This window comes from Choloepus didactylus, chromosome 8, assembly GCF_015220235.1.
Source record: "Choloepus didactylus isolate mChoDid1 chromosome 8, mChoDid1.pri, whole genome shotgun sequence".
NCBI lineage: Eukaryota > Metazoa > Chordata > Mammalia > Pilosa > Megalonychidae > Choloepus > Choloepus didactylus.
Window position 1 is genome coordinate 78,551,200 of NC_051314.1, and position 7,561 is coordinate 78,558,760.

Here is a 7,561-nt window from a genome sequence, read left to right on the forward strand (position 1 = left end):
AAAAATTAAAAATTAATAAAAGGATTATGTAACAAAAATAGGGAACACAAATATAAAACATGGGCTGTACTTAATAGTACAATTATAATTATATACTTTCATCAGTCACAATAGATATACCACACTAATGGGGTAGTGGGTTTATGGGAAATCTGCACTTTCCACAGGAATTTTCTGTACTCCTACAACTTCTCTAATAAAATATAATAAAAGAAAAACAAAACAAAATGAAAGGCCTGGTGGTATTTTACAGGCTTTTTTGAATATTTTTAATCTTCCCTATTTCTCCTCAGGGATACTATCTCCCTTGGCTTTTCCCATAGAGAAGTATTCATTCCTTTTAAATTATTGGCAAGTAGTAAATATTTCCCAAGTTTCAAGCCGATAATCTTAGCCATGAAATTTTTGTGAAGATTGGCAAGGTGTAGTTACTTGTACACATACATTGTCTCATAAATTTTTGGGTAATAAAAGGGGTAGTTCGTTAGAAATATTTATTATCTAAACTATAAATACTACAATGTGTTCCATTATATGTGATAGTGAAGAAATTTACATGACTAAAGCATTCACATTTTATTTCTCTACTTTGAATTAACCTGAGATATCCTTTATGTTAATTTTCCTGCTTGCAAAATTAAATGTTGTTTTTCAGTGAGTCTGTTCACTGTTAATTATAGTTGATTCTTGCTCATGTACCATACAGGAAAAAAGCTACCACCATACACTTCTAAAGATAGGTACAATAGTGTTGTTACTTTTCTTTGAAAATTTTAAGAATAATTGTAAATACCATGTAAGTTTGAAGACAAATAAGACTGAATTAAACATAACATTTTATTATTTCTCTGAGTAAAATTTTTATCATTCCTCATGTTCTATTTTATGAATCCAAAAATGCAAGAGCATGATACTTGATTTATGCACTTGCACCTTCATTCTAATACTTTGATGCTTGAAACCAAACATGACACCATATAAATGTGGAGGGAATTATGATTATTCTACTATTCTTTAGATAAAGAGTACATGTTCAACCCTAGAAGTCAAACATTAGAAGGTTAGAAGATATTTTTCCTGGATATTTGACTTTGTTTTTTAATATGTGTTTAAAAATAGAGAAAAGATAACTCATTGGAAGTGCTAATTTGATCAACACTTGTGAACAGTGACAAAATTTCACTGAGAAATATTGATTGCTAAGTTTGCACTGGTTGCAGGACTAACTCTGCTTTTAGATTTTGAAATTATTCTGATGCCCACAGTAAACCTCCAGATCTATTTAATGTATTTTTGAGAATGAAGTAGGATTAGAACAAGGACATATTAGGAAAAGGAACAATACCAAATTAAGAAGAGATCAAAGAATACAAGAATTGATTTATATATGATTCTGTGAGGTACACCCTTTCCACCAAACAGCTGAAGATTATTCATTGAAGAATTAGTGTAAGAGAAGAATATACTAAAAAATATGAAAATGATCAGTTACTTACTAAAGGAATGGAATGTTTTAATCTAAAGAGCAAAGGGTTCCTGAATTCATATCGAAGGGAATGGGGCAAATCACATAGAAGGAAAAATATCAAGTATTCAATATTTTTTTAAAGAATAGAAAAACATTAGAACAGGCAAAGTGAATGGCAAATTTAATCATTGAAAAGGAATATAATTTAAATATTTGAATTTAAAGAAAGAAAATATTTGTGAAATGATAGTTTTTTTTTTTCTTTTCAGAGCTTATGTTCTATGTTTGTTTGGAAATAGTTTATTTTGCAAATTGACAAGATTTGTTCAAATTATGAGGAAAATAATCTGCTAAAGACATAAAACATCAATGAAGTACATCACTAAATTTTTTAAGTTAAAAATATAATTCTAACATATATAACTGGTTTTCTCAATTCAATAATAATTTTTGCTATTATGAAAAAATAAATCAGGCACATTTGAAAAGGGTTATGTTGTGTTGTTTTTATTTCTATTTGAAGGAATATTGTTAACAATTCCTTAATTTTTATTAAATATATAAATTATTTATTGTTTAGTTTATAATTGACAGCATATCTTTAACCATGATTATTACTTTTGCATACTTGGGCAGAACTCATATTTACGTGCATTATATTTAGACATGTATAAAAATAGGATCAATTTATACACACTGCTTTGGAAATTTTTCTCTAAAATGTATTTATAATATTTTAGTGAGAATATATGTATTTATCAATTTCATCACTTAAAAATATATCATCTGAATGAATAAAATTTGATTTAAAGAGTCCTGTAACAAGTAATTTTAATCTGCTTTATTTAACAGCTGGCCAAATCTGGAATTAACTGGTAGTTTATAATTAAGAGGGAAAAATGGACTCTATTGTGTTTTCTAGATCAAATTCCAAAATTGATGGATTTCTCTAGTGCATTTAAATTTTTAGTTAAAAGTTTCCATTGCAGAGTTCTAGATCATATTTTCAACTTCCATGGAGTAGGACATTGTACATGTGTGTGTTTCTGAATGCAGATCCTTTTCTGTATCTTTCTTTGAAGATAAAGCTAAATATATAATTTCTGATTTTTGCAGTCTTTTATTTCTAGAATTTATTGACATCACAAAAGAGAAATGAAGAATGCTACAAAGCAGGTAGAGTTTATCTCACTGGGACTGACATACAACTCTCAACGGCAGATGGTAATTTTCTTATTTCTATTTCTAAATTATATGTTGTCCATGATAAGGAAGTTAACCATCATTACCCTCACTCTGTTGAATTCCCATCTGAAGACCCCAATGTATTCTTCCTTTGGAAATTCTCTTTCCTAGAAATCTCATTCACAACTGCTTGCATCCCCAGATTCCTAATCACCATTGTAATGAGGGAAAAGACCATTTCCTGTGATGGCTGTATATGTCAATTGATTTTTTTACATCTTCCTGGGGTGTACAGAATTTTTCCTTCTGGCTGCTATGTCCTATGACCGCTATGTTGCTATCTGCAAACGTTTGCATTATACATCCATCATGAGCAGCAGAGTTTGTCACCAGCTTGTACTCAGCTCCTGGGCAACTGGCTTCCTGGTCATTTTCCCTTCACTGATTTTGGGTCTTAACCTGGATTTCTGTGCTTCAACTACCATTGATCATTTCATTTGTGACGTTTCTCCTGTTCTACAACTTTCTTGCTCAGACACACATTTACTAGAATTAATTGCTTTTTTGTTAGCTCTGTTGACCCTTATTGTCACATTGTCATTAGTAATGTTTTCTTACTTCTATATCATCAAGACAATTCTAAAATTCCCTTCAGCTCAACAAAAGAAAAAAGCATTTTCCACCTGCTCCTCTCACATGATTGTTGTTTCCTTCACTTATGGAAGTTGTATTTTCATCTACATAAAGCCATCAGCAAATGAAAGAGTTACTTTAAGCAAAGGAGTAGCTGTGCTCAACACTTCAGTTGCACCTTTGCTGAATCCATTCATTTATACCCTGAGGAACCAGCAAGTTAAAAAAGCCTTCCAAATTTTATTCAAAAAGATGTTTTCTGTTTCAGAAAAATAAGACTATTTATTGAAATAATTAACATAAGGACATAAAAGAAACTGAACAAAAATTAATTTGACCCTTCTAGTTTAAGAATTCATACCTAATAAATTCTTTAGATTAATTTAGCCTGCCTGAGCTTAGAAACTATTACCGTTCTATCTATTCTGAGTTTAAATTTCCAGTTTTCCAAATGAAAGCCTTTCTATGTTAGAAATATAAAATTGAAAATTTATCTTCTCTATGGAAGATGTTTTAGGATGAAATTAGTGAGGGGTTTTAACTGTACTACTGAATATAAATCTTTGGACAGCACAGAATTCTTAAATAAATAATTTAAATAAGTATATCCTATTTTATATAAAGCCATGTTTTGAAAGGTGTCAGAAAAATTGAATTTTGTCATCATTAAATGTGCTTAAAATGTTCCAAGGAAACTTACTTTTTGAAAGAATAAGATAGAAAATTATTTTTTAGAGTTGAAATATTTCTTATTTCAATATAAGAAAATTATTTGAAAATAATTTAAAATAATTTATATCAATTTTCAACATAAGAAAGTAGAATTTCCTTTGAGTGTAAACCATTTATTTAATGTGTGCAATTTAATTTTAGTATTTATATTGGCCATAGTTTCAAAATTACAGTAGAAAATAAATGATTATTTAATACACCAGTAGTTGATTTCACTTTTTTTTCAAGAACCCATATAGTGAATTTGATTTCTTGACTATGTCAATGAATATAATGAATAAATGAGAATATATTATGATTTTTGTGACCTACCCTATGATTATTAGTTTTTCACTTTGTATAAGTTTTAAATAGTAAATTTTATTGAATATCATTGTCTTCACATTTAAATGAATAATTTGCTTAAAGATAAAATTATGTTTCATGTCTTCCAAAGTAGGGGTATGAAATTATCTATTTTTCTTTTTACTCCCCAGCATCAGTTCTTACACCAGATAGATGTAAGAACATTCCTTTTGAATGTGTGATTATGCCTTTATACCAATTGATTTAGTAGGGTGGTGCTGATGAAACTATTAGCAAAAAAAGATCTTCCATACATGCTAGAGTTATTAGGTTTTGCCTATGCCTAAAAATACTGTATATTTTTCTAGTCAATGTTTTTGAAAATATTTGCCTATTAATCTACACAATTACCCCTAGGGTTCTGGTCACAAATATGGAAAAGGAGCAGAATTAAGATAGAGCTCCTTAGAAAAGCAACTGTGTGCTGCATATAATACTCATTGAAAGTGGAAGATCTGATTCAGAAATGTCCTGTCAACTGGGGGACTTCCCTCCCTATACAGAGGTGTATTAAGGACATGGTCAATAAGCCACACTCTGGCAGTGCACAATTAAATACCTTAACAAAGTGGAAAGCTGACTTGTTGCCAAACAGTGTTTCCAATACCAGCCCTCTTAGTGCCAATATATAGTATTTTAGTTTGAACATCTAAAATTGCCACACCTGAATAGTTGTTGAAGTACCTACTATGGAAGGCACAGGAACAATTCCCAAGTCTGCTTGGTATACTGATGATCTGCTGGTGGGAAGCCTCTCATATGGACAGCTGTGGGGTACAAGCAAGTACTGACACTATATGGTGGGAGATTGACACTATATAAATCAGTCACTGGGCTGAATTAAGAGCCAAATGGATGGTTTTACTGCATGAACTAGGAAACATCCTATTTTTATTGATAGCTGGGCTGTTTACAGAGTCCTCATGACCTGGATGGCAAACTGGAAATAAGAAAAATGGATATTTATAGGTCATCACCTACAGGCCATCTCTCTATGAGGAGAGCTTTGGGAAGACATATGGGATGCCTGCCAGCGATGATAGGTAACTGTCTATCATGTCCCCACTCATACTCCTACCACACTACGTGGGAATGTTGAGGCAGATGCCCTCACTCGAGTCCAGAGCCACACTACTGAAACCTTAGAAGCAGCTGAGTGGCTTCACTGAAAGAGCAGACACCAAGGGTAGCAAATGTTATGGCATTTAGCCCAGCAGTTCCAGCTACCCACCATGTGACAACTTATAGACATCCATGCCTGTCATGCTCCCTGTGATGACCATGCTGATCACCCCATCAGATGGGATGCATCACAGGCTCTGGTGACCTGGTGGCAAGTGGACTACATTGCACCCCTTCTGCTCTCAGAAGTGGCAAGGCATGCATTCATCATGGTTGATACTGCCCTGGGACTACTATTAGCTTTTCCAGTGAAGAAAGCTAATGAGTGAGCCACCATGTGCTGTCTAGAAAGGGTAAGCACCCTCTACCCAATACCTACACAAATAGACAGTGATCAGAGAACAACCTTGACCATTCAAATAACCCAAGCATAAGCTATGGACTATGATGTAATGTGAAATTTTCATCTATCCTATATTCCTACAGGTGCAGGTCTTATATAAAGGATGAATGGCCTCTTAAAGAAACAGTTGAATGATGATAAGAAATTCCTACAACAATGGACTAAAAGGCCTTATCAGGCCCTAACCTGCTTAAACTCTACCCTGTGAGCTGCAGACCCAGCTCCTATTGAAGTTCAAATGACAGGACCAATGCACATAGTAAGGATAGAAATTAAAGGGTCAGCTGCTTCACAGACTAAAAGAGGGAAAAAACAATAATGCATTTTGCATATGCTTCAGTCCATACAAACTGGGAACATGAGGTCCTTTGACCTTGGTTCTGGCCTATATAGTCATGTTGGTTAGGAATCTTAAGCCCGTGGGGAATAGGAGTCACACAAACATTGCAATATGGCCACAATTTATAAAATATAATGCCTGTTAAAAATTTAATCATCAATCTGGGGCCTTCTATTCCTATGGGAGCCTTATGTATACTATGTGGAAACTTCTTCATCTAGACTAGCAATTGATGTCATGGTGGAGGACTCACTACATCTACATGGAGAGAATATCTAGTTTTTAAAACCTCTGCACAATGTCCCTCTGCCTGGTACCATAATATCTACAAATGGAACTCTTGCATGGATATTATTAAATCAACAAAATTTACACCTTATTTTCCCCTACAAACATCTTTTTTTTCACCCATAGTGCCCTGGAAAGTACCTTTCTATTGTGGGTGATTCAGTTGCTAAAGCTGCTAGAAAGAAATATAGGAGAAATGGATTGGTTTTTACAATGGAGGGTTATTAGTTCACACATTTACAGTTCTAAGGCTATGAAAATGCCCCAATCAAGGCATCAAGAGTAAGATACCTTCTCTGAGGGAGGGCCAATGCCATCTGGAGTTCTTCTGTCCCATGGGAATACACATGTCTAGAGTCTGCTGGTCCTCTCCATGGTTTAGCTTCTGGTTTCTGTGGCTTTCTCCAAAATGTCTCTGGGCTTATGTCTCAGATTCTCTCAGCTCCCATGTGTCCTGCTTACTTCTTCTGGGAGCAAACTGTGGATCACATATCTTAGCTTCTCTCCAAAATGTCTCTCTCAGCTTCTCTGAGCCCTCCCTCTCTCTCTCCTCTCTTGACTCTAGTAAAGGATTAAGACCCATCTTGAATGGGCAGGGTCACACCTCCAGGGAAACAGTCAGACCAAAAGTCACACCCACAATGGGTCTGCCCCCACAAGAGTGGATTAAAAGAGCATAGTCTTTTATGGGGTACATAACAGATTCCAACCAGCAGTGGGCTTCAGTGTAACTCATGCCCACAATCAAACCCGATGTTGAGTTTGCACAGTTGCCATCTTCAGGTGCTACTGACCGTCCTTGTACCATAGCTCTTGCTAACTGGATTATGTGGAATTCCCTGTTCACATGGCAGAATTTGACACACTGACAACTCTGGAGTGAGATGTTCTCTTTTAAGACTGAAATCTTATAATGAGGCTCAAGTTTATATACTTTCCCCTCTAAGGGAACAAGTAAATAAGCCCCAGCCTATATTAGGATATGCTGTACATGATGGAATAGGATAGCTGATATTGAAAGCAGTAATCTTAGACTATATTGCTC

General features: G+C 34.1%; 1 pseudogene; it reads left to right on the forward strand.

Moving 5' to 3' along the window:
- The first annotated feature begins 2,623 nt into the window (after positions 1–2,623).
- On the forward strand, positions 2,624–5,814 carry LOC119542738 (annotated as a pseudogene).
- The last annotated feature ends 1,747 nt before the right edge of the window (positions 5,815–7,561 follow it).